Below are 27,829 nucleotides of genomic sequence, written 5' to 3'. Positions count from 1 at the left end.
ACAATCCTTCAAACGGGCTCTCAAGACCCACTACTTCATCAAAGCCTTCCAGCTCTCATTCTAACCCTCTTCTCCATGCTCCCTCCTTCCTGTCTACCCCATCTGTGTCACGCCTGTTTGTCTGCACCTCCCCTTTAGAATGTAAGCTCTTGCGAGCAGGGCCCTCTACTCTCTTGTGCTTCTCCTTACTTTACTTTTAGCTACTTCTTACTCCTCACTAGAGCACCTAACACTTGGTTGCTTATGCTCTGTTACTTATTTGGGTGCTATGGTCACCAGTGTAGCAATGTATATTATACATGTCCTTGTCCTGCATTGTATTTGTATTGTACTGTTAGTCACTTTTTTGGTTATGTACCTTGTAAGGCGCTGCAGAACACTTGTGGCGTCATATAAATAAATGACAATAATAATAATAATAATAATAATAATAATAGCAGTGTGCCTCATTTGCCTTGTGCAGTATCTGTGTGCCTCATTTGCCTTCCTGACAGTACCAGCGTGCCTCATTTGCATTCCTAACAGTATCAGTGTGCCTCATTTGCCTTCCTGACAGTATCAGTGCAACTCATTTGCCTTCCTCACAGTATCAGTGTGCCTCATTTGCCTTCCTGACAGTATCAGTGTGCCTCATTTGCCCTGCTGACAGTATCAGTGTGCCTTGTTTTCCTTCCTGACAGTATCAGTGTGCCTCATTTGCCTTCCTGGCAGTATCAGTGTGCCTCATTTGCCTTCCTGGCAGTATCAGTGTGCCTCATTTGCCTTCCTGACAGTATCAGTGTACCTCATTTGCATTCCTGACAGCACCGGTGTGCCTCATTTGCCTTCCTGATAGTATCAGTGTGCCTCATTTGCCTTCCTGACAGTATCAGTGTACCTCATTTGCATTCCTGACAGCACCGGTGTGCCTCATTTGCCTTCCTGATAGTCACAGTGTGCCTCATTTGCCTTCCTGACAGTATCAGTGTACCTCATTGGCATTCCTGACACCACCGGTGTGCCTCATTTGCCTTGCTGACAGTATCAGTGTGCCTCATTTGCCTTCCTGGCAGTATCAGTGTACCTCATTTGCATTCCTGACAGTACCGGTGTGCCTCATTTGCCTTGCTGACAGTATCAGTGTGCCTCATTTGCCTTCTTGACAGTATCAGTGTGCCTCATTTGCCTTCTTGACAGTATCAGTGTACCTCATTTGCATTCCTGACAGTACCGGTGTGCCTCATTTGCCTTCCTGACAGTATCAGCGTGCCTCATTTGCCTTCCTGACAGTATCAGTGTACCTCATTTGCTTTCCTGACTGCACCGGTGTGCCTCATTTGCCTTCCTGACAGTATCAGCGTGCCTCATTTGCCTTACTGACAGTATCAGTGTACCTCATTTGCTTTCCTGACTGCACCGGTGTGCCTCATTTGCCTTGCTGACAGTATCAGTGTGCCTCATTTGCATTCCTAGAAAAGTCAGTACTGAAGTGCAATCACACATATTAGCGGTATGAAGATGAATTTATCAGCAGTTGGTTGCAAGGAAATGTTTCCTTCTTTGAAGCCCATTATCCTCCTCATAAATAACTTTGAATAAGATACAAAGGGAACTTTTTGACCTGGTGTTTTTATCTCTGTTCAAATTTGGGGTTGACATCACTGTTGGAAAATGCATGGAATGTGTTGTAAAGTGACTAGGGAAAGTCTTGCTAAGATGATTTACAACTGTGTGTGGCAGAGAATGGTTTAACAAGTAACTGGCTGAAGAGTTTAAAGTGAAATGGAATCACAGGTGCATATGGGAACCACAAAGAACCTTGAGGAAAGATTTGTTTCGTGTTTATTAAGATAATATTGAAATTGTAGTTTGTAAATGAGCATTAGAATACCATAAAAGGAAAACTAGGAAGATTTGACAACTATAACAATGTCAGTATCTAGGGATGTAACTAAAGATAGTTTAGTCTGTTGAGTGAAGCTAACTCATAAATATTTGTGTCGCGGTGACTCATGCATTTGGGATCACATGATTATTACCTCTTTAGTTTTGTTTGGGTCTCTTTAATGTCCATCAACTTTTAATTGTCTACTATGATGTATAAATATTTTGGCGAGCTAACGGTGAAGCGTAGCTAAAACATTGCTTAATATTTACATAGAAGGCTTTTGAGAGAGTGAAGCTGTGTTCCTTTATAGTTTTAGCTTCTCTCCCTTGTCCCGTTTCTGCCCTCACAGTGGGTGGGTAGATGAGAGATCCAAGATTTGATTTAGATCCTATTATAGTCGAAAAATGTGCAAGATAAAAGAGGGCTACAAGCACTGCACAACTTATTCATAAAAAATAACTGTAGCTATCTACAGGCATGAGTATGTTATGTGCTGAGTATTGTTTATATTGTTGCTAACTGTTACAATAACATGGGTTTGCTCACCCCTTTCCTCTTCACATAGGCTGTAGCAGCAGTAGTTGCAAACATGCCAGGTAGGTTTCCATGCACCGCAATGCAGTGATACCACGAGATAGGAGTTTGCGGTTGAGGCTCTTTGCGATCACAGCTGTCATAAGATACCATGTGACAGCTGTTCTTTCCCACACTTGAGGAGTGTGGTATTTGTGTCATTTTTTTTTGTAAACTACAATTGATGACTGAAAATAGTGACACTCACTTCACATGCAAATTCAAAATAGTAAGTGCAAAACAATGTTTCTGAATGCTAAGAAAGTCATCTAGAAAAACTCATGGATAATATACTAATTAATGTAATATTAACTGGAGGTACACAGGGGTGTTGGGAAGGAGGTATTGGCAGCACAGTGGAGGAAAATCTTGTACTCCTAATGACTTCCTCACATATATGGGGATCTATCACTCATATTGATAGGTTACGGACATTCAAAACAAGGGGGTAGTAATTAGCTAGGCTAATTTACAGAAAGTGATTTCTACAGGGGGAATTTTTTTATTTGTAATTGATCATTTTAAACTATAACTTTAATTCAGTCTTCCTTGAAATAAATGGAAAAAATAGACTCTATTACTTAAATCTGAATGAGTCAATCCTTACAAAGCAAAATCATAAAGGCATAGAAAGTGTTAATCTTTTAAACATAAATTCGTCTGTGGTGATGATATTCTTGTAACATACACCTCGATAATTGAGTTTTACTGGCAGGATCGGCATTTAATATTGCAAATAGGACCCTCCTTCCCAATAGGACCCTCCTTCCAATAGGACCCTCCTTCCCAATAGGACCCTCCTTCCTTCAAACATTGCTGAACTGTCCTATAACTGGATTGCAAAGATACATTTGTTAGTAATGAGAGTGGTTGCATACAATGTATTCACATTTAGATGTATAACCTCAGTAGTTACATCTTGGATTAAACGGTAAGTGAATGAGCAAACATGCACAATGAAGGTTCAAGTTATAGAACAGCCTAAAATCCACACTGTTTCATGAACCAATAACCGCAAATGATATGGTTAATCATTAATCATACTGTAGCTTTAACAAAAGGCTGAACACAATCCCCACATCCTATGGGATAATTGCATTATTTGTGTCTATAATCAGTTTGTAAACAGATATATTCTTACTTGCAAACATAAACCATAATTGTCTGCAATTATCTCCACATGTTTCATTATATCTTAACATATGCCTACCTGGCAGGACCTTATTCATGTCGCAGGTGGCTGCTTATGTAATGTATGAGTATAAGAATCCTTGTTTGTGATGTCATACTACCAGAGGCTGTAATTAATCACTGATTACAATATATGTGAGGATCTTATGGAGAATGAGGAGACATGTAGATACTTTATATGATTAAAAGTTAATGGGAATCTGTATGAAATACCGACAGTCGGGATCCTGGAGGTCAGAAGCCCTATGCCGGGATCCCAACAGGGTTAACATACCGACACTTGTTGGTTGGTATGCTAAACCTCTCCCTACCCTAACCCACCCTCTTTGGTGCCTAACCCTAACCCTCCCCTCCTAGTGCCTGAACCTAACCTCCCCCTTCCCCACACCCTAAACCTAACCCTCCCCCCTAGTGCTTAACCCTAACTCCTAAACCTAACCCTCCCCCCAAACCAGGAGAGCGGCATGGCCTTGAGTGTCTCGGTCCTTTTTGCTGTTCGTGGTAATCAATGAGTGGACCACAAATGAGAGAGGGTCCACGGACCGAGCCGATAGAATAGAAGGTGAAGTGCTGGCCTCATATGCAGTGTTAAGCGATCCCTGTTGTATGATACATTGCAGGGGCTGGATGCGCTGCCGGGGAGACAGACAGCCCACACACAGAAATAGTACCTGAAAGGAGAGATCGGAGAAGAAATCCTGCTCTCCGATCCTGCCTAACACAACTTCCCCCTGCAGCGTAGCACTGCTGTAGGTGTCAGAATGTGCATTTCACCACTACAGGCTTGTTAACCTGATAGTTATGGGCATTGCCATATACTTGTAAACAAACTTCCAATCTCTCATCTCTCTTCTCACCCAGAGCGCCTTTTTTATATTTTTAAATCTTTTCTCAACTCTCTCATAGCAAACCCATTGACTAATAACAGTGGCCAGGATCTTGCTTCCTTCTTCAAGGACATATATAAGTTCCAACATGAATGGGTATTTCCTTTTGATCCTGTGCCCTTATACATCAGTACAGCCCCATATCCTGTGCTCATACCAGCCTTAAAATCTGTAATATCCCTCCTGTTATTTTTCCATCTTTATTCAAGCATTCAGGAATTATTCTTCTTTCGAAAAAAACCTCATTCAGTATCTGATTAAAACTCTCTCTCAATTTACCATATTTCAGGTATCTTACCCCTCCAAGCTGCATGAAAGTCTTGCCCACACCTGCCTCATACACTTTCTTGCCTCACACAAGCTATTGGATCACTTCAATACAGTTTTCATTCCCAATGCTCCAGACTGCTCTAATTAAGGTGGTCAATGATTTGGTCACTGCTAAATCTAATGCTGGGTACACACTACACAATGTGTGTACCCAGTGACGGCACGATACAGTGGGCCATCTGTAAACACTGCATGAAGCAGTGGACGACAGCGTGATGTGTAGTTTCATGGTGCATTTAGCAGCATGGCATCGTCCATTGCATCGTCCCATTTGTGCTGCACATCAGATGGTAAAATGTGATGAATGACCTGCGGGCACGTGTGATCGGGTGCAGGACTGGCATCAGAAATTGTGGGGCCCGGGACTGACAAAATAGGCATGGCCCCCTCCATCCCACACGTTACAGAAACCGTGAGCTAGAGGCGGGTGCGGGCTGTAGCCGACTACGAGCTGCTAGTACCGCCCCCAAGTGATCGTGCCCTGTGTGGCCACATACCCCCTCCTTATGGCCCTGTATATCGATATGCAACTGCATCTCCACATGCAGCATATATGCTTGGTTTGCTGCTGCTAGGTGCCACTGATATGCCTCCAAACAGAGATATATATATATATATTCACACACACACTCATATATACACCCACACCAATATAATATATATATATATATATATATATATATAATAAAAAAGAGAAACAATGCCTTCTAGTGTAATAATTTTGTGAAACTGAAAAAGGTGACTCCAAATGCACATGTACCATATACACAGGGGCGTTTCTAGAGAGGAGGGGGCCCGTGTGCAGTCTCCGACACGGGCCCCCTCCTCTCCGCCCGGTGGTCGGCAGCGCACTGAGCTGTACGCGGCCAGTGCCGGAGTCATAGTGCCCAGAGTTTATAGTGTATGCACATGTCACCGGGAAAATAGCCGCGGCGGCCATTTTCCTTGTACTGCGCATGCGCAAACGATGGGAAAATGGGCGCTGCGGCCATTTTCCAGTCGTTATACAGCGCCGGACCCCTGCGCCAACGTGGGACTTCGGAGAGGTAATATTATGGGTGCAGGGTTTTAGCTTCTCTCCCTTGTCCCGTTTCTGCCCTCACAGTGGGTGGGTAGATGAGAGATCCAAGATTTGATTTAGATCCTATTATAGTCGAAAAATGTGCAAGATAAAAGAGGGCTACAAGCACTGCACAACTTATTCATAAAAAATAACTGTAGCTATCTACAGGCATGAGTATGTTATGTGCTGAGTATTGTTTATATTGTTGCTAACTGTTACAATAACATGGGTTTGCTCACCCCTTTCCTCTTCACATAGGCTGTAGCAGCAGTAGTTGCAAACATGCCAGGTAGGTTTCCATGCACCGCAATGCAGTGATACCACGAGATAGGAGTTTGCGGTTGAGGCTCTTTGCGATCACAGCTGTCATAAGATACCATGTGACAGCTGTTCTTTCCCACACTTGAGGAGTGTGGTATTTGTGTCATTTTTTTTTGTAAACTACAATTGATGACTGAAAATAGTGACACTCACTTCACATGCAAATTCAAAATAGTAAGTGCAAAAGAATGTTTCTGAATGCTAAGAAAGTCATCTAGAAAAACTCATGGATAATATACTAATTAATGTAATATTAACTGGAGGTACACAGGGGTGTTGGGAAGGAGGTATTGGCAGCACAGTGGAGGAAAATCTTGTACTCCTAATGACTTCCTCACATATATGGGGATCTATCACTCATATTGATAGGTTACGGGCATTCAAAACAAGGGGGTAGTAATTAGCTAGGCTAATTTACAGAAAGTGATTTCTACATGGGGAATTTTTTTTATGTGTAATTGATCATTTTAAACTATAACTTTAATTCAGTCTTCCTTGAAATAAATGGAAAAAATAGACTCTATTACTTAAATCTGAATGAGTCAATCCTTACATTCACATTTAGATGTATAACCTCAGTAGTTACATCTTGGATTAAATGGTAAGTGAATGAGCAAACATGCACAATGAAGGTTCAAGTTATAGAACAGCCTAAAATCCACACTGTTTTATGAACCAATAACCGCAAATAATATGGTTAATCATTAATCATACTGTAGCTTTAACAAAAGGTTGAACACAATCCCCACATCCTATGGGATAATTGCATTATTTGTGTCTATAATCAGTTTGTAAACAGATATATTCTTACTTGCAAACATAAACCATAATTGTCTGCAATTATCTCCACATGTTTCATTATATCTTAACATATGCCTACCTGGCAGGACCTTATTCATGTCGCAGGTGGCTGCTTATGTAATGTATGAGTATATGAATCCTTGTTTGTGATGTCATACTACCAGAGGCTGTAATTAATCACTGATTACAATATATGTGAGGATCTTATGGAGAATGAGGAGAAATGTAGATTCTTTATATGATTAAAAGTTAATGGGAGTCTGTATGAAATACCGACAATCGGGATCCTGGAGGTCAGAAGCCCTATGCCGGGATCCCAACAGGGTTAACATACCGACACTTGTTGGTTGGTATGCTAAACCTCTCCCTACCCTAACCCACCCTCTTTGGTGCCTAACCCTAATCCTTCCCTCCTAGTGCCTGAACCTAACCTCCCCCTTCCCCACACCCTAAACCTAACCCTCCCCATTAGTGCCTAACCCTCCCCCCTAGTGCCTAACCCTAACTCCTAAACCTAACACTCCCCCCTAAACCAGGAGAGTGGCATGGCCTTGAGTGTCTCGGTCCTTTTTGCTGTTCGTGGTAATCAATGAGCGGACCACAAATGAGAGAGGGTCCACGGACCGAGCCGATAGAATAGAAGGTGAAGTGCTGGCCTCATATGCATTGTTAAGCGATCCCTGTTGTATGATACATTGCAGGGGCCGGATGTGCTGCCGGGGAGACAGACAGCCCACACACAGAAATAGTACCTGAAAGGATCGGAGAAGAAATCCTGCTCTCCGGTCCTGCCTAACACAACTTCCCCCTGCAGCGTAGCACTGCTGTAGGTGTCAGAATGCGCATTTCACCACTACAGGCTTGTTAACCTGATAGTTATGGGCATTGCCATATACTTGTAAACAAACTTCCAATCTCTCATCTCTCTTCTCATCCAGAGCGCCTTTTTTATATTTTTAGATCTTTTCTCAACTCTCTCATAGCAAACCCATTGACTAATAACAGTGGCCAGGATCTTGCTTCCTTCTTCAAGGACATATATAAGTTCCAACATGAATGGGTATTTCCTTTTGATCCTGTGCCCTTATACATCAGTACAGCCCCATATCCTGTGCTCATACCAGCCTTAAAATCTGTAATATCCCTCCTGTTATTTTTCCATCTTTATTCAAGCATTCAGGAATTATTCTTCTTTCGAAAAAAACCTCATTCAGTATCTGATTAAAACTCTCTCTCAATTTACCATATTTCAGGTATCTTACCCCTCCAAGCTGCATGAAAGACTTGCCCACACCTGCCTCATACACTTTCTTGCCTCACACAAGCTATTGGATCACTTCAGTACAGTTTTCATTCCCAATGCTCCAGACTGCTCTAATTAAGGTGGTCAATGATTTGATCACTGCTAAATCTACTGCTGGGTACACACTACACAATGTGTGTACCCAGTGACGGCATGATACATTGCACCGTCTGTAAACATTGCACGATGCAGTGGACAACAGCGTGATGTGTAGTTCCATGCTGCATTTAGCAGCATGGCATCGTCCATTGCATTGTCCCATTTGTGCTGCACATCAGATGGTAAAATGTGATGAATGACCTGCGGGCACGTGCGTTCGGGTGCAGGACTGGCATCAGAAATTGTGGGGCCCGGGACTGACAAAATAGGAATGGCCCCCTCCATCCCACTCGTTACAGAAACCGTGAGCTAGAGGCGGGTGTGGGCTGCAGCCAACTACAAGTTGCTAGTCCGGCACCAGGCGTTCATGCCCTGTGTGGCCACATACCCCCTCCTTATGGCCCTGTATATTGATATGCAACTGCATCTCCACATGCAGCATATATGCTTGGTTTGGTGCTGCTAGGTGCCACTGATATGCCTCCAAAACAGATATATATATATATATATATATATATATAGTCAGGTGCATAAATATTAAATATATGAAACAAACAAGATGTGCTTTAACTGCAGACTTTCAGATTTAATTTGACGGTAATTACATCCAAAACAGGTGAACGGTGTAGGAATTACAATGGTTTCTATATGTGCCTCCCACTTTTTAAGGGGCCAAAAGTAATGGGATTATCAACTCAAAAGCTATTTCATGGACAGGTGGCTTTTCCTTCGTTATTTCATCATGAATTAAGCAGGTGAAAGGTCTGGAGTTGATTCTAGGTGTGACATTTGCCTTTGGAATCAGTTGCTGTCGACTCTTAATATGAGGTCCAAAGAGCTGTCACTATCACTGAAGCAAGCCATCACTAGGCTGAAAAATCAAAACAACCCCATCAGAGAGATAGCAAAAACATTAGGTGTGGCCAAATCAACTGTTTGGAACATTCTTTAAAAGAAAGAACGCACCAGAGAGCTCAGCAACACCAAAAGACCCGGAAGACCACAGAAAACAACTGTGGTGGATGACAGAAGAATTATTTCCCTAGTGAAGAAAAACCCCTTCACAACAGTTGGCCAAATCAAGAACACTCTCCAGGAGGTAGGTGTACATGTGTCAAAGTCAACAATCAAGAGAAGACTTCACAAGAGTGAATATAGGGCCTGATTCAGAGCCGAACGCTCTGACCAGAGCGCTCGCTCTGAATCAGGGCCCTCCTCCATGAAAATGACCACCCACAGCATATGCGAGTGTCCATGATGATGGACGCGATGGTCTTGACGATCGCGACCATCGGACTTGCGATGGAGACCCAGCCGTAGGGTCTCACTGCCGCAAGCCCTGGAGTGATTTTTGCTCTACAAGAGCCAAAATCACTCCCACTGACATCACTAGTGATGTCAGTGGGGCCGGCTTCAGACGGTAGGCGTTCCCATGGGAATGCCTCCGTCTGTCAGGCACGCCCCCGGCATGCCCACCAAAGGGGGCATGCTGTCAATCAACATCGACAGCACGCCCCTTTGGTGCGAGACCCGGAGCGATGGAGAGCCCCTCCGTCGTGCGCATGCGCAGTGGGGGAACATCGACCCGCTTGCGAGCGTCCTGCACTCCCGAGTGGGTCTGAATGACCCCCATAGAGGGTTCACCACAAGATTTAAACCATTGGTGAGCCACAAAAACAGAAACACCAGATTAGAGTTTGCCAAACAACATCTAAAAAAGCCATTACAGTTCTGGAACAACATCCTATGGACAGATGAGACAAAGATCAACTTGTACCAGAGTGATGGGAAGAGAAGAGCATGGAGAAGGAAAGGAACTGCTCATGATCCAAAACATACCACCTCATCAGTGAAGCATGGTGGTAGTAGTGTCATGGCCTGGGCATGTATGGCTGCCAATGGAACTGGTATTTATTGATGATGTGACTGCTGACAAAAGCAGCAGAATTCTGAAGTGTTTCGGGCAATATTATATGCTCATATTCAGTCAAATGCTTCCAAACTCATTGGACGGCGCTTCACAGTGCAGATGGACAATGACCTGAAGCATACTGCAAAAGCAACCAAAGAGTTTTTTAAGGATAAAAAGTGGAATGTTATGCAATGGCCAAGTCAATCACCTAACCTGAATCCGATTGAGCATGCATTTCACTTGATGAAGACAAAACTGAAGGGAAAATGCCCCAAGAACAAGCAGGAACTGAAGACATTTGCAGTAGAGGCCTGGCAGAGCATCATCAGGGATGAAACCCAGCGTCTGGTGATGTCTATGCGTTCCAGACTTCAGGCTGTATTTGCCTGCAAAGGATTTGCAACAAAGTATTAAAAAGTGAAAGTTAGATTTAGGATTGTTTAGTTTGTCCCATTACTTTTGGCCCCTTAAAAAGTGGGAGGCACATATAGAAATAGTTGTAATTCCTACATCGTTCACCTGATTTGGATGTAATTACCCTCAAATTAAACCTGAAAGTCTGTAGTTAAAGCACATCTTGTTTGTTTCATTTCAAAGCCATTGTGGTGGTGAATAGAGGCCAAAATATGAAAATTCTGTCAATGTCCCAATATTTATGCACCTGACTGTATATATAAATATATATATATATATATATATATATGTATATATATACACACACACACACATACATATATTTATACACACACACACACTTATATATACATGCACACCAATATAATATATATATATATATATATTTATATATATATATATATATATATATATATATAAAAATAAAAAAGAGAAGCAATGCCTTCTAGTGTAATCATTTTGTGAAACTGAAAAAGGTGATTCCAAATGCACATGTACCATATACACAGGGCGCCCGGTGGCCGGCAGCGCACTGAGTTGTGCACTGCCAGCGCCGGAGTCATAGACTCTGGGCACTAGAGTGTGCCCAGAGTTTATAGTGTATGCACAGGTCACCGGGAAAATGGTCACGGCGGCCATTTTCCTTGTACTGCGCATGCGCAAATGATGGGTAAATGGCCGCTGCAGCCATTTTCCAGTCTTTATACAGCGCCGGACCCCCGCGCCAATGTGGGACTTCGGAGAGGTAAGTAATATTATGGGTGCAGGGTGTGCGGTGCTGGGCCTCCCGGACCCAGGGGCCCGTGTTTCTCACACACCCTGCACCCATTATAGATACGCCCCTGCATATACATTAAAAGAATGTGCCTTAAGTATGTATTTTATCCAAAGTGATCCATATAAATAGTGCAGAGAACGATCTTTAAAGGATTCTTCCAAAATCCATAGCAGTGGCTCGCACTCTATCAGGGTCTTCTGAGACTTGTAGGCAGCGATGAAGAGAAGGCAGTAACTGGTTCTTTCTACCCATATGTAAGACATAGGCTTCTGCTTATGCACCCAGCTTACCACCAGTAGCTCATAGACCAGGTTTACAGCAGTAGATAGCTAATCCTACCTGTGGCTCCTCTCTCTCTCTCTCTTTCTGTTCCGCCGTCCACCATGAAAGAGGTGCCGAAAGGTCCCCCTCTGCATCTGTTAAATAAAGTTTATTATTCGGCGCGTGTGATGTGATGACGTCACACGCTCCAGATAATAAACTTTTTTATACAGATGCAGAGGGGGACCCGAGACAGACAAGCACCTCTTTCACAAGTGGACGGTGGTCTCCAGTAGTGATGGGCTAGGGGCGGATCGTCCGGGGGCCCCATTCATTTGCACTGGCAGTAGGCAGTAGCGGAGGATGGGAGAAGGATGGGACCCCTTCACTTGCACTGGAAGTTGCGGCGTTGCCGGCAGACGGGTGGTAGGAGCTGGCCGGGCCCCTCCTTCTCTGTCGGAGTGTCCGGGCTCGGGACAGTAGTCCCGACTGTCCCACCCTGATGGCGGCCCTGATCGGGCGTACTCACTATGCGATCTGCACGATATATCGTTCTAATCCGTGTCTGAACAATTTATCGTGTAGTGTGTACCCAGCTTTAAGTTCTAATTCTCCTGTGTGATCCGAAGTTCATAAAGCACCTGCACCATGCACTCAAATAGGCAGTCATTATACAAACAGAAAATTTATTTTGCAGTTTCTACCCTTATTTACTAAACATTTATAGCAAACAAAAAGAATACACAGTATTTCCAATTAGACTACAGTATCCATTAATTAATAATTAATTAATAATTAATTAATTTATAATATCAAGTGGCTTCAATGGGAAGATTGTTTTGTGAACTGTTTTAATACCTTAGTGCAGTTGATATTTATAAACAAACTATATTATGAAAGGGATCAGAGTCTTATGCTGGGTACACACTGGCAGGCATATTGGCAGATCAATTGATTGGCCAATATATCTGGTGCCCATCGGCCAGTGTGTACCAGCGATATGTACAGATGGTCAGACAATCGACCATACACTTTCTGCAGAGGCCGCGGGGAGAAGGAGCGACACGCCCCCCGGCCAGTGGGACCCACAGCCAGAAGACAGATGATGGTTGTTCAGTGTGTATCATCTGCAGATACAGTATATCTATCAGGTGTGTACCCAGCTTTATGGTGCATACACACGGTCAGATTTTTCCTTCAGATCTGAACGATAGTGATTTAAAAATTGTTCAGTCGTTCATATCTGAAGGAAAATCTGACATATCTGACATGCCTGAACGATGGACGATGAACGATGTGCGTTCCCGTTTGTCAGATAACGATATCTGACATCTGATGTGTTTGCAGTCAGACTTGGACGATTCCATTCATTTTAATGCAGTCAAAAATCGTTCAATCGTTCAAATCGTTCAAATCGTTCAAAACTTTGGTAAAATCGTTCAATCGTTCATCTGATAAATCTGACAAATCTGACCGTGTGTATGCTCCATTATTTGTTCTTGGTGCATTAAAGGTGTTCTATTAACAAATAAATTAAATGATTGGACTTATGAGTAAAGTTCACAGATTGAGGGTTCTCACACTAGCACTCCAGGGGAATGACTTGCAATAAAATACATGGCTTCGAGATAGTCCTGCTGAGAAAAGTAATCAATTTAAAACATGTTTATGGTTGCGTAACTGTAATAATTCCCTATTTTGCTGTTTATTCTTCTGGCTGGAGAAAACAAGTTGGTTGCAAATATGGATCAACTTTGTCAGTCAAGATTTAAATACTTATCTCACCTAGGCTGGTGTTACTGATCCCACTCCACAGAGATCCAATGGGCTGAATGTTACTATTTTAATGTGTATAAGCAAATGTTATATATTATTGGGGACAAACAGGGTTTCCATTATTAGCTATATAGAAAAAAATAAGAAAAATACTTTTTCATGACTGTACTTAAAACTAATAATAGTTATTTAGTGCAACCCCAGATATTTACACCAAATGTAACCTTCTTGTCTTTGGGCTCTATTTACTACAATCCGCATATTGAATGCGGATTGTAGTGTGATATTACCGAGTGAATTTGCATTGCGAATTCAGGCAATATCACAGGGATTTACTATAAATCCCTTGCAGGGACAGAGCTTGCGATAAAGCTCTGTCCCTGCGGATCCCATCCGCACTCTAGTCGCGATATTTTTGGAAAAAATACCGCGACTAAGAGCCCGCGCATGTGCCGACCGACCACCGCTACTACCCCCCCACGACGCTAAGCCCTGCCCCCAGCGCTAAGCCCCACCCCCACGATCGTGGACCCCCGCGACCCCCCCTCCCCCCCCGCGATCCCCCCTCCCTTCATTACACTTACCTGCATCCTCCTGGCCTCCGGTGATCTTCTCCAGGCTTCCCGATCAGGTGATCTCCCATACTGCACTGGGGCCCGATCACCTGATGACCGGGCCCCAGTGCACTGTGGGAGACCAGCTGACCGGAGAGCAGCCATCACCGGAGGCCTGATCACCGGTCCCTGGATTCAGGTAAGTAAAAAAAAAAATGTTTCATTTTTTTTTTCTTTTTTTTACAGTAATCAGTTTGCGGTCTGCTTAGACCACATAGCTGATTACTGGTACCGGCTCCCGCCTCTGCTCTCCCCGTTAGAGCAGAGTGGGAGCCCGGTAACTGGAGGAGACCCCGGATAATGCCACCTCCAGTTGGCGTTATTATCACAGGGCTTTCCCCGGTATTTTTTTACAATTTATTTTTAGTAACTATGGTCGGATCACATTTCCCATTACAATTATGGGAAATGCGATCTGCTTTACTAAAAATAAGTGATAATTAGGGGTTGGAGTAGAATTTTACTAATTCTACTCCAATTGCCCTATAGTAACTACAGGTGATACTAAAATACTGTGAAAAGGGTGTGAAAACACCCTTTTTCACTTAATTTTAGTAAAAATAATGTTAATAAATAGAGCCCTTTGTGAGTATAGGGAGAGTACATTTATGTAGTACTTTATAGAAGGAGTGATGAAACAATAGTGCCTAGAGACAAAGCAAGAGCATTTCTCCCTTGTTATAACTTAGGATATGGCTTCACCTATCCTAAAATGATGTTATTAGGCTTTCATGATAACCTCAATATGAAAGTCTTGTTCCACGTTGGGTTACATTCACATTCAACAGTGATCACCTGCCTGGGAATCAAACTACTGTACATGGTTAATAGGAACAAATTTAGAAATTGAGGCTCCCACTAATTGCCAGGCTCCATTCCTAGATTGAGAGAGTCACTGACTTGGCCCCATTTTCATGCACCATTTTGTAATGGCAGTGTAGGCATCATTAAAGTCTGAGTTACTGTCTTATGTTGTTTTGCGGCCAGCAAGCAGTGTTCTCATGACACATCGGTTTAAACAAAATAATAATATCTTACAGTACTGTATATATAAAATTCATTGGTCTATTTGTTTGTTTGACTGTCCGATTATGTATTTGGACACTCCTCCACCAATTGGGATTAAACCAACGCGAGCTGGTCCAGTTGGATCCTAGCCAGGTTTTAGGGGAGATAGAGTCCTGGTCGGACCTCCCATTAGTGTACGTTTGGTAGAACTTTGACCCAGCCTGTTATGAATATTCCACTGGATGAATTTGTATAAAAACTTCACAGAGTGGTAACATTGGATCCCAGAAGACATAGTAGGGGGTTGAGGTCCCAGACAGACCTCCTGTTGGTGTATGCTGGGCAGAACTTTGACCCGAGGATGCTGGGCAGAATTTTGACCCGGGGAGTCTGTTCTGGGCCTTTCACTGGATGGATTTGGATGAAAACTTCTCAGAGGGGTGGCAATTGGTGTAGGATGCCCAAATGGAGTGGTTGGGGTCCCAGTCGGACGTCGGACAGAACTTTGACACAGGGAGCCTGTTCTGGGCCTTCCACTGGATGGATTTGGATGACATCACATAATAAACCTTAATTACTTGACGATTTAAACCCGTAGTAATGAATATATAAATGTATTCTACAAGTTATTAAATAATTGGGAATGAGGTTTGCTGGCAGACAGAGAAAATTTTGAATTTTAAAAGATATTAGTATAAAATATGTGAGTACACAGAGATAATCTGTTTATGTACAGTGTCCAAATAGTGCATTCACAGGTGCACATCCCAGACATTGGACCTGCCCTTGCAAACTCCATTTGTGCCTACATTAGTAGGATGGCAGACATGAATGGAAATGTGTATGATGAAGAATGTGAAACATCACTTTAATGTCCATTTAGTAACACGTTAATCTCCCCACTCCCCACATCAATTTCCCATTTACTGTTTTTATGAAAAAAACAAATCTGTATGTTTTAGCCTCATTTATGTCCTATATAAATCATGAGGATGAGGGGATCTATGCAGAGCCTTTCTAAATACTGCAGCTCAATTAGGTCAGCTTACCAGTCTCATTCAATTAAGCTTGGAGAATTCAAGCCAGTGGAGTGAAAGATACTTGAAAGTTATGAGACATGAAACACTAAAAAGAACTCACTTGGAAAAAGAGATTTTCTTTTAATAACTGTTTGCTAAATGAAATGAAATTCAGGAGTGCAGAATCCCCTTGTGTGTGTGGTCTCTCGTTACTCCCAATCTCCAAAGGCGTGAATTCCAATATCTTGGTTTGTTATAAATTTGCGTAAATGATAATGCTTTACTAGAGGTATATGTAACACCTGTTCATCACATATTTATTTTTTTTCCACTGATATGTGCTAAGGATACATTGGTGTAAGCCGTTAATGTTGAGAATGACTCCAACCGAGCTGTCTTCTTTCATCCACAGAAAGGGAGTTTTCCACTGGTCAGTTTGGGGACAAATTTAAGGCCTATAGTGTAGGTGTGATAAACCTAGGTCCCTCCCTCACCCAGTAAATGAACACACAATGATAAATAAATATCCAAATGTGGGTGTAAAACTTTATTAAAAATAATAAATGTGAGGCTATTGTCTCCCTTGACTCAACAAGATAGGACTGGCAGCAATTCCCTTTTTATGCAGCAGTAGGTATCGCCAGCCCTCTCTGGGCTGTTACAAAGCTTACAGCTACTAGCAGAATCTCCTGCTCCGCTATACAAACTTCAAGTACTTCAAATCAGAGGCACCATACTTTTTATAGACTTGTCTGTGAGCTCCCTCTTTCCCGCTTGAGGCATGTGTTGTTTTTTGAAAGTTCTAGATTATGTGCTGGCTCTAAGCACGTGCACACACCCACTCTCCTGTGCTGTCACTGTTCCCCTGGCTCATTACCAGCCTGTAATTCCTGAGTTGCACAAATTTATATTACACACAGCTGACTTGATGTTATTATCTTTCAGTCAATAGATATAGAAAAACTTTTTAACTAGAGAGAGTCATTAACTTTTTTCATATCCATTTCCTTATTTGATGGGGTTAGTTTTTGATGTCCATACTAACAGTAAAAGTTTATTTTACTGATACTATTTATATTTTTACCAAGTAATTTTGACAACTTTACAGTCCACTACATAATAATACAGTATGAGTCACCATAGTGTGGTCAGAGGTATCCCTACCTGTTCTTACACCCGTTGCGGGTAGGGGCGGGCTGCCTTGTAGTTCGCACTGCTTTGTCGGTCACTGGCAAATATAGGGCATGACCTCGTGTGGGGACGTGGCCTAATGACCCAAACCCTCGTGTTTGTCACTCCGAGGGTGCTGGAGATGCGGACTGTCCCTGCAGGACAGTTTTTTTTGCAGTGCCAGCTCCCTCACTGTGTCCAGAGCCGAGTGCTGCACATAATGCTACAGTGCAGCACCCGGGTCCAGTCACTGAGGAGGAGTTGGCACTTTGGTGTCACCCCACAACAGGTGACACCCGGGTGCTGTCCGGACCACCTGCACCCCCCTTGTGATGTCACTGAGTTTGGTGACTCTGTCAGAACTGAGTTTGGTGACTCTGTCAGAACCATAGAATAGCAGACAGCCAGTGGTGGATTAAGACAATTGTTACAAACTCTCAGATAGATTGTGGACGCTACTCGTATTAAGGGAATTGGCTAGGCCTATTCCTGAGGCGCGGAGCCTAATGTGCCGGCGGTTTTCACCAGGGACCCTCGCAAGAAGTTATGGACTTGGCTGTGTCTGACACAAAGGTCGCGGCCCTCAGGTTAGGTTTCCCTATACAGGAGCTGGTGAACTTGGTTGTAATGCAGGAGACATTAGCGTAGTCGACTAGCCAGGTCAGAACCAGACAGACGAGATGGTACCAGGGAGCAGACGTAAACCGGTCACAGGGAATAGCCGAGATCAGAACCAGATATCAACGCGGAACCAGGGGTCAGGCTGAATCGGAGTCACGAACAAGCCAAGGTCAGAACCAATAGTCAGCATATGCACAGGAATGCTGGAGTATGCAATGGAGCCTATACTCTGGCACAGGAATGCTCTCCTAGACTTCCTTAAATAGGCAGGGCTTGATTTTGGCGCCTTCTGTGGTTTACACTAACTTGTGTGCATGTCCCTTTAAATCCTATGGGGAGCGGCGCACGCGCTCCTATGGACGCCACGGCCGCCTGCACACAGCCACCAGAGGAGGAGAGGGAGAACAGCTGACAGCGGGCGCGGGGGATCTCCCGCCCGCTGTCCCGCGCCAGCCCGGATCCCAGCGTCGCTGGACCAGGTAAGAGGGACCTGGATTCAGCGGCGCTGTGACAATGATCTTGGGCACCGGGTTGTACATAAACCCTGGACACCCATCTAACATACCATGGTGGTTTAAACCAGGGATGTGCAGTCAAGGTAGGCAGGCGAGGCTGTGCCTCCCTTCTCATACTCCTGAGATTTGATATAAAAATGATTAGAATAATACAAAGAAAATATTTATACCTTATAAACATCTACTTTGTTTATTGTAATAATATTTATAGTTTTTATAGTTAACTCTCACCAGCTTTGTGGAGCTCCCTGGGACAGCTGGAAGACAAGAGATGAGGCAGCAACAGCTCAGCCTAACTTCTGTATAGTCAGACACTGCTTGCAGAGTGGGGACGGGGCCACACCACCGACAGGTGTAAGTATCCTAACCCTCAGAGCCGGCTCCAGGAGGAGCCGCGCCCTGTGCAGGACAGGTAAATGGGGGTGTGCCCTAATTATCATAGGTCACTCCCCCTAAATGCCGTTCTATGGGGGGCATGCCCATGTGGCACGTCAGGCTGCGGTCGAGCCCAGTACTACTTCAGGAGCTGGGCTTCCCCAAGCCCTCTTGGATGCCCGGGGCAATCCTCTTCGCCGGAGCTGGAACCACCGCACAGCTGTGGCAGTGGAGGTGCCCAACATCCCGATCGACCACGGGACACTTCGTCCCGCAGGTGGAACAGCGGGTTGTGCCCGAAAAATGGGACTATCCCGCTGAAATCGGGAATAGCTAGGAGGGGTGCGCCCTCTGGGAATCGGTATGAAATACCGGCTGACGCATGGCCGGCAGTTCAATTCCCGGCAGCGGCAGCCCGACAGTGCTGGAAATCCCGATCGTCCCTAGGTAAGTACAAACTAACCAAACCTAATCCCCCTAACCCTCCTTAGGGGTGCCTAACACTAACCTCCCCCCCTGTGCCTAACCCTAATCCCCCCTCTAAGAGCCTAAACCTAACCCCCCCTTCCCCACTGCCTAAACCCAAGTCCCCTGGGGGGGTGCCTAACTGTAACCTCCCCTTCCCCTAGTGTAACCCTAACCCTCCCGAGGGGGTGCCTAACCCTAAGTCCCCCACGGGTGCCCTAAACCTAACCTTCCCCCCCCCGCGGCTGTCCGCTCGCGGCGCCCGGCATCCCTTCGATCGGGTTGCCGGGCACCGGTCTCCCGGCGTCGAAAAAATAACAGGCATCTAGATTTAGACGCCTGTCATTTAACCCTCGCCGGGATAAAGCAATCGGGAAGCCGGCTGTCGGGCTTATGTCAGCCAGTTTCCCGATTGAATACCCGCCCTCTGGGGGTGGCGCCCCTGTTTGACAGCACTGGTCGCACATGCCTCGAGCCAGCCCTGCTAACCCTGTTAGGATGCCGGCGTCGGGATTCTGACCACCTGACCCCACCTTCTCACATCACCTATCCTTCCCTACCATCATATTTAGGGCTTGATTATGAGTTGATAATGCCACTACAAAATCCTTCCCTGCGTGCGTCCGAATGTGCAAGGACTGAGATGCCTACTGTCAGTGTCCGTAGATGTTAAAAAAACAATTGGTGCGTCGCACCATCGAAATTTACACCAGCCCTATGGCGGGTGCAGTTTTTCTGTTGGATTATGGCGTCCTATGTGAGCGGATGTGCATCTTTCCCCCGACATGCACCCGACACGCCTCTGACACTCCCATAAGACGCAACATCTCCATGCGTCTATTTAGTCACCCCTCTTTTACTCCCCTGTCACCGTCCAGGAATGTCCCTCACATTTCCACTATGTTTGTTCTGTGACTCTGTACAAACAAACAATTTCACTGTTTTTAATTTATAATGTTTTCATATTTCTTTCATTCAATGTTATTTCTTCTTATTCCACTATTTGATCACAATTTTATTCTTTCTTATTGTCTACCAATGTCAATCAGTAGCTTCATTATAGCCTAGATCAGGCCTGGCCAACCTGTGGCTCTCCAGCTTTTGTGAAACTACAAGTCCCAGCATGCCCTTCCACCGGTCACTTGGCAAAGCATGCTGGGAAAAGTAGTTTTACAACAGCTGGAGAGTTACAGGTCAAGCCTGGCCTAGATCATCCCCACCACTGTTTTTATATCATAGGTGTCATTTTTGTATTTACATATGGTCACTCCCAACCACATAACATTTACACAATGATATTGCCCACATATTCCACTCTCGCATCTTGTTGCTTTCCCTCTCTAACTCCATTCTCTTCCACTCCATGTGCTTTACTCTCACAAACATGCTTACTCTTCATATCTCTCCTTTTTTATATCTATTTTAGCTATCCACATTTGACTGGTGTTGTTCAGTCCATAATTTTGATTTATTTAAGCCTATTTATTTTTCTCTCTTTTGCTAATATTACCACTATAGTATCTTCTTGTTCCCAATTTATCCCTATTTTTCACTTCCTTCTATTTTCATATATCCTTTATCCTCTTGTATTTAAAGTAACTTTAGTATATTTAATTGTATTCCACATTTATTCAGTGTTGACTATTCATTTCCATTTTTCATTTAACATAGTAGTAACTCTAATGTCTTTACTCCTGGCCAATCTACTTTTAATTCAAAATCTGCAGAAAGGAGTTTAGTGGTGCTGTGCTCCTTGGTAATAGTGCTGGTGGTATAGGCACTTACGGTACTCTGTAGTGCTATTTGGCTCTTATGGCTGGTAGTGTCAGAGGGCACATCCAGTCTCCTAGAATGCTGAGGAGGAAAGACGTGCCAACAGGGTGCGCTTGTCGGAGGTCATGCCTCCTGCTGAGCCACGGTGGGTCCTAGAGACCGCTGGCTCTGCTGCTGTATGGATATGAGTCAGTGCAGAGCCGGTGCTCCAGGCGATGGCCCTGTTAGTCTGCCTCTAGAACTGTCCCTGTGCCCATCCACCATTATAACACTAATCTGTTAGCCTTAAATGCTGTCTCATTTGTCTGCCTCCTGTATGTGCTGGAACAAGGAGGGGTCTGGTTGCCATGGAGGGCATGGGAGGAGGTAGAGGATAAGAGTCAGGAGAGGACAAAAGGGGGATGAATCAAACTTTAAAAGAGATAAAGCTGAGAAATTTGCAATAACAACAAATCAGCTCCTAGCTGAAGGAGGGAAGAGGAGGAGCAGTAAGGTAGGTTAGGCACAGAGGTAAATGGGAGGGAGTGAGCCAGCTGAACATGAAAAAGAGGAATGTATCACTCCCCTGTCCCGAGTCCCGACTGGCTGCACATCATGTCTGTCAGTCAGAGCATGGAGCTGATCCCCACTGCACGGAGTAAGATAATTATAGTAGCAGAAGTAGACCAGGGTGAACATCAATGCCAGAGCCGATAAACAGCAGATTTTTCAAAAATGGAGGGAGCATGGATAAAGTTTACAAAAAACCAGACAAACAGATGGCTGGCCCATAACAAAGACAGAACCATTAAGCTAGAGCAAGGCAGTTTGGGTCTCCATGTTGCCACTCCTCAGATCAGTTAATAAGAGATTTTTATAAATGGCCCTGATTCAGAGCCGGAGGCTCTGACAGAGGGCTCGCTCTGAATCAGGGCCGGGCTATTTTTTTTTTAGAATGGCCTCCTGGCCGCTTGCATAGCTGTGGGTGACCACCCACAGCTATAGCGAGCGGCCAGGAAGATGGTCGCGATAGTCAAGACCATCGTGACCATCGAGCTTGCGACGAGCCTTCTGGTAGGGTCTCGTTGCCGCAAGCTCCAGAGACATTTCGGCTAAAACAGAGCCGAAATCTCTCCCACTGACATCACTCGTGATGTCAGTGGGGCCGCCCCCAAATGTAGGCGTTCACATGGGAACGCCTCAGTTTGGGCAGCCACTCCCCCGGCCCGCCCACCAAAAGGGGCGTGCTGTCACTCAACATCGACAGCACGCCCCCTTTGGAACAAAACCCGGAGTGACGGATTGCCCGTCGCTATCCGGGTCTCGCGCATGGGCACGACGGAGCCGGCTCTTTCATGAGCGTGCGCTCTGGGCCACCATCGACCCGGTTGAGAGCGCTCAGCGCTTGTGACCGGGTCTGAATCAGGCCCTTAGTTCCTATTATAACCTGATACTGAGTTTAGTAATCTGTTGCAGCAAGTTCATAACTGTAACCAGTGCAGTATATGACATATTATTAATTTCCTCTCCGCCATTTCTGTTTTCAAGTAATGGAACATTAGTGACACTGTGATGTCATTACTCTCAATGATCTCCTGCTATTGATATTCACAGCCAACTATGTTTTGAAATACAATGTAATGCTTCTGAACAGCTCTCTTTATTTATTCAATACCTTTTCAGCCATCAACTCTGAGAAGTACATCAAGCTCAGGTTGACCTGAACTGAAACATCAGATACAATTAGTGTTCTCTACTGTTTTCTATGGCAATTATTATGCACTGTTGCAGCTCGCTTGACATTTTACCTTTACAGTCACAAATTTCTTTGCGCAAACTGTTTACTAATACCCCTTTCAGACAGAGAAAAGAACCTGGTAATTTTCCGGCTCTTGCCGGGTCGACCCGTGTTTTTTTTCTGTCTGAAAGGGTCAACACGGGACCTAATTCCCGGTACTTTGACCCAGGTATTTACCAGGGTTTTTCCCGGGTCTTACACGGGCTGACGGCTGTCTGAAAGGCGCCGACCCGGGTTTTTCAACTCCGGGCATAGTAAACAGCACTTATTGGCTGAGATGGCGGTGCACAGGCTGATTGGCTGAGTGGCTGGGTCTCCCTGATTGGCTGAGCAGGTGGGGCAGTGGCGCTGGTGTCTGATGTCATAATTGTGCTGCAGAAAAGGAGAGAGAGGGAGAAGCATGGCGCACTGGAAGGATGAGGAGATCCGTGAGCTGCTGGCAGTCAGAGGGGAGGAGGAGATCCGCAAACAGATCAGTGGCACAGTGAAGGACGCGATAGTCTACACAAACATAGCTAAGGTCCTCACCTCAAGGGGCATTGTGCGGACCCAGCAGCAGGTAGTGAACAAACTGAAAGCTCTACGCAAATACTAGAACAAAGTTCACGACCATAACAGGCGGAAAAGTGGTGCTGCCAGAATGCAATGGGTTTACTATGATCAGTGTAATGAAGTCTTTGGCAATTCTGCACTGGTTAATCCCATTGCCATATCATCGTCTAGTTGTGCATCTTCACAGTGTTACCCAGGAGAACAGCCAATCCTGCCCAATGACACCACCAAAACTCTTTGATGACATCAGAGAGATAAGTGACACAGATCCGATGGCTGCCACAGGGGTCCCAGACACCAATACACTTGAGGGTGTGGTTGAGGCAGAGACTGGGGCCCTCATTCAGAGGCGGTCGGAGGATGCAAGCGGTCGCTCAGAAACTGGGCGGCCGCTTGCATCCTGACCGGCCGCCTCTGTTTCGGTCGTTAGGTTGTGGGTTAACACCCACAGTTCTAACGACTGCTAGGGTGATGGTCGCGATGGTCATTGACCATCGCGACCATCGGGGCTTACGACGAGACCCCAGGGTAGGGTCTCACTTGTCGTAAGCCCCGGAGAGCTTCTGGCTCTGTCAGAGCCGGAAGCTCTCCACTGACATCACTAGTGATGTCAGTGGGGCCTCCCCCAAACGGCAGGCGTTTCCATGGGAACGCCTCCGTTTGGGCTGCCACCCCCCCTGGCCCGCCTTCTAAATGGGGCGAGCTGTCAATCAACATCGACAGCTCGTCCCTTTGGAAAGAGACCCGCTACGACCGGCGCTGTTGGTCGTAGCGGGTCTCACGCATGCGCACGAAGGAGCCGGCTCCCTCATGCGCATGCGCACTAGACAAACATCGAGGCGGCCATGCGATCGTAGACCGTACGGCCACCTCTGAATAAAGCCCTGAGACTCCGACATTGCGCAGGAACAGTAAGTTACTATACACCCACTATTTTTGGGATGTTAACATTGTCCTGTATTGACTTGTCATTATAGTATGACTATGCTGATTTTACTATGCTAAAATCTAAACTCCATGTATCTGTTGCAATGTGAAGCTAGTGTGCAGTAGGCCGCAAGCACATATATGTTTACATTATGGCTTTGAATTCATTTGTAAATGTATGTTTTCTTACCAGAGCGGAAGAAAAAAACTTCCAAGATGGAGCTAGCAACGCGCACAATGACCAGAATCCTGGTAAATCAGCTGCGAGATTCTGATGCTGAATTCCAGGCACAGGAGGATGCCTGACTCCAGCGCTTCTTTGACAACGAAAGAGAGTTACAAAAGTCATTTGTCAGTCAGCTTGTTGGTCTACACGAATGAATTTCACCTGAAAACAGAGAGGCACAGATGTCCTTCCTTAACGGTCAGTGTCTAGGTTACACACTCCACAACCATATGTAATGTATCCTCCTCAGTACTCTGAAAGTCCTGTTAGAAATTACCAACAGCATAGCAGAGGGCTACCATTTCTGCAAAGTAACCCCTCCAATCCACCTCATGCTACTCCACATGGCACAGTGCATAGTTATCCAGATGGCACAGGGAATAGTAATCCACATGTCACTGTACAGAGCAGTCCACATGCCAATACCAGTCCAGAAGGCACAGTGCCTAGCACTCCACATGTCACTGTGCATAATAGTCCTGACGGCACAGGAAATACTAATCAATATGGCACTGTGCATACTTATGCAGATGGCACGGGGATTAATACACAGGATGGCAGAGTGCATAGTTATTCAGATGGCACTCATCATAATACTCCACTTAGCACTATTGTCAGCACTGCCTACAGACAGTTGTAGACTTCAGGGGCAGAACTATGGGAGACAATGGAGGCGCCTGCCACCGGGCTCCAGCTCTGAAGGGGCACCTCCTCCATTGACTACAACATATTCACCCCACTTAGGGCTGTAACTATGTACCCAGAGTGTACCGTCACGGCCACCCAATACATGGCACCCCTTCCCGGCACCTGAGAATCCAACACTAGTGGAGAGCTCCATGTCAGACCATCATCGAATTGCTACATTACAGTGACAGCGGCTGTGTCGGGGGTGGGGGGGGCACCAAGTTATAACATGCCTTCGGGTGTCTGGGATGAACTTACGCCACTGGTAGACTTGTATGATGTTTTACATGTTTGCTGTCTACTTTATATTTCTTTTTTGTTGAAGCTTGTTGTTTTTGACAATATTGTTTATCCTGCCGTTAACAGGCCTGGCAAGAGCTTAGGGCAATGTGTGGGTGCCCTTTAAGTCAGCTACGTGTATATACGGGGGTGTACATAATTTAGAATGTACACACATTACCTCCATTTCTTTTGTATTTAAACATTTGTATACTGCACTTAACAGGCCAGTCGTGAGCTTTCTCCCATGTGTGGCTGCTGTATTACAAAATGTATACTGTATATGTGTCATTTCTAAGGCTGGCCCTGACACACAGTCCTAATAGTTGGGGTGCCTCCCCTATTATATTTTTCAGTTCCATGACAGCACAACCTATTTTTCTATTGTCTTTATATATATTTATATATATTTATATATATTTAAATTGTTGGATGCATTAAGGCTATGTTGTTAATGGCTAATGCATATTTGTTGAAAAATAAAAGAAGCACTTTAAAAAATGTAATACAGCAGGTGTTACATGTGACATAACATGTACATAACATGAGGCTTTCAAATAAAAAAAATTTGATTGCAAAACAAGACTTGTGTCATCTATACTATGTCCTTGTATGTATGCAGTGAGCAGACACCACCCACTTTTCATGACCTCATCTCTGTGTGCCATAAAAGCAGTCCATTTATTATGACACACTGTATATTGCAGTGATAATCTGGGTTCTGTGTGAAAGGGGTCTACCCAAGAATTTCCCGGGAATTATGTGCTGTGTGAAAGGGGGTTAGGAGCAAATTCTCGGGTCCTTCCCGGGTTGAACGATATGGGAAAAACCCGGGTTTTTGGGATTTTTCTGTCTGAAAGTGGTATAAGAGGTAACAAATCATCTATTTAAAGATAAATTAAGAATTTTTTGTTGTTGTATTGCAATTAATGGTAATCCTACTAGATATAGACAGGGGTGCCGAGAGGGGGGTTGGCAGCAGCAGCAGACTTCTATGTCTGCGTGGTGCAGCAAACACACTGATCGCGGCACCCCCCTGGCTTTACGTTGAGCTGATGGGGGTGTGGACCTCAAGTTAAAAATAATAAGTAAAAAAAAGTGGCGCTGCACAAATTTTTTTTACTTAATTTTTTATCTTAAGGTCCACGCCCCCAATTAGGCCACTCCCCCTTCCTCCAGGCCCGGTGCGGCACTCTATGGCCCTGGATATAGAAGAAATCCAATTAACTCATTTTAGTTCTTTCTTCTATCTAAGAAATCAATTAAAACACTTCCATTGAGTTACTGTATTATGGCCCTCATTCAGAGCCGCTCGTAAGCGGCAGTACGCTCGTTCCGAGCGATATTTGCACATCTGCGCATGCGTACGGTTTTTAGTACGCATGCGCGAACCAGTCAGTGCGGCCGAAAATCGTTTGTTCGCTATATAGCGAGTGCCTGCTAATTTGAGTGACAGAATGAGGCGTATGTGGGTGGTAACAGGGGAAGGTGCTTGAAAAGGGGGAGTGGAGATCAGAACGCAGGCGTGCTTAAAGGTCAAAGCGGGCGTTTTATGGGTGTGCATAATTAATACAGCAGCGTCATTCACCACGTCACTGGGTTATTTTATAGTCAGAGCTGCTCGCAATATTGTGGTTGAAAAAACCAACCACAAGAATAGCGAGCAGTTCTTACGCTGTTCGATGTACTCGATTAATCTAATAAATAGCCGACATGACGTATGATGCGAGCGGCCAGGGGGCGTTTTTATCAAATAAACGAGCGTATGTTTTGCTCGCTCGTTCAGACATGGAGGCGGCAACAGACCGCAAAGAGCGAACGGTTCATTTGAATAGCCACCCCCTTTTTATGAACGAGCGAGCGCTAATTGCGAGCGGCTCTGAATGAGGGCCTATAATTACTAAGCCTCTGTGAAGTTTTATAACATTTAGGAAATGCAGGGAGGTCAGATCTCTGTTTAAGCTGTGTATTGATAATGAGATGTGCGCTGACCCCCATGTTTTGGTTTTGGATCAGGATTCATCTTAGTGTTTTGGATTTGCAAAAACACCCTCACGTCTATTGGTTTTGGATCTGTATTTTTTTTTAAATAATTTAAAAAAAACAGTTGAAATGACATCATTTTGCCTGTTAGCATACAATCCAAAACCTGAGTTTGGTTTTTAAATCCGAGTTCTGAACCATAGGAAGATCTGAACCGGGGCTCAGTATGATTCGCAACCCCTACATTTGGTTGTTGTCGGTT

This window comes from Taudactylus pleione, unplaced genomic scaffold (genome assembly GCF_031769625.1).
Source record: "Taudactylus pleione unplaced genomic scaffold, aTauple2 ptg000395l, whole genome shotgun sequence".
NCBI lineage: Eukaryota > Metazoa > Chordata > Amphibia > Anura > Myobatrachidae > Taudactylus > Taudactylus pleione.
Note: the sequence above shows the minus strand (reverse complement) of the source record.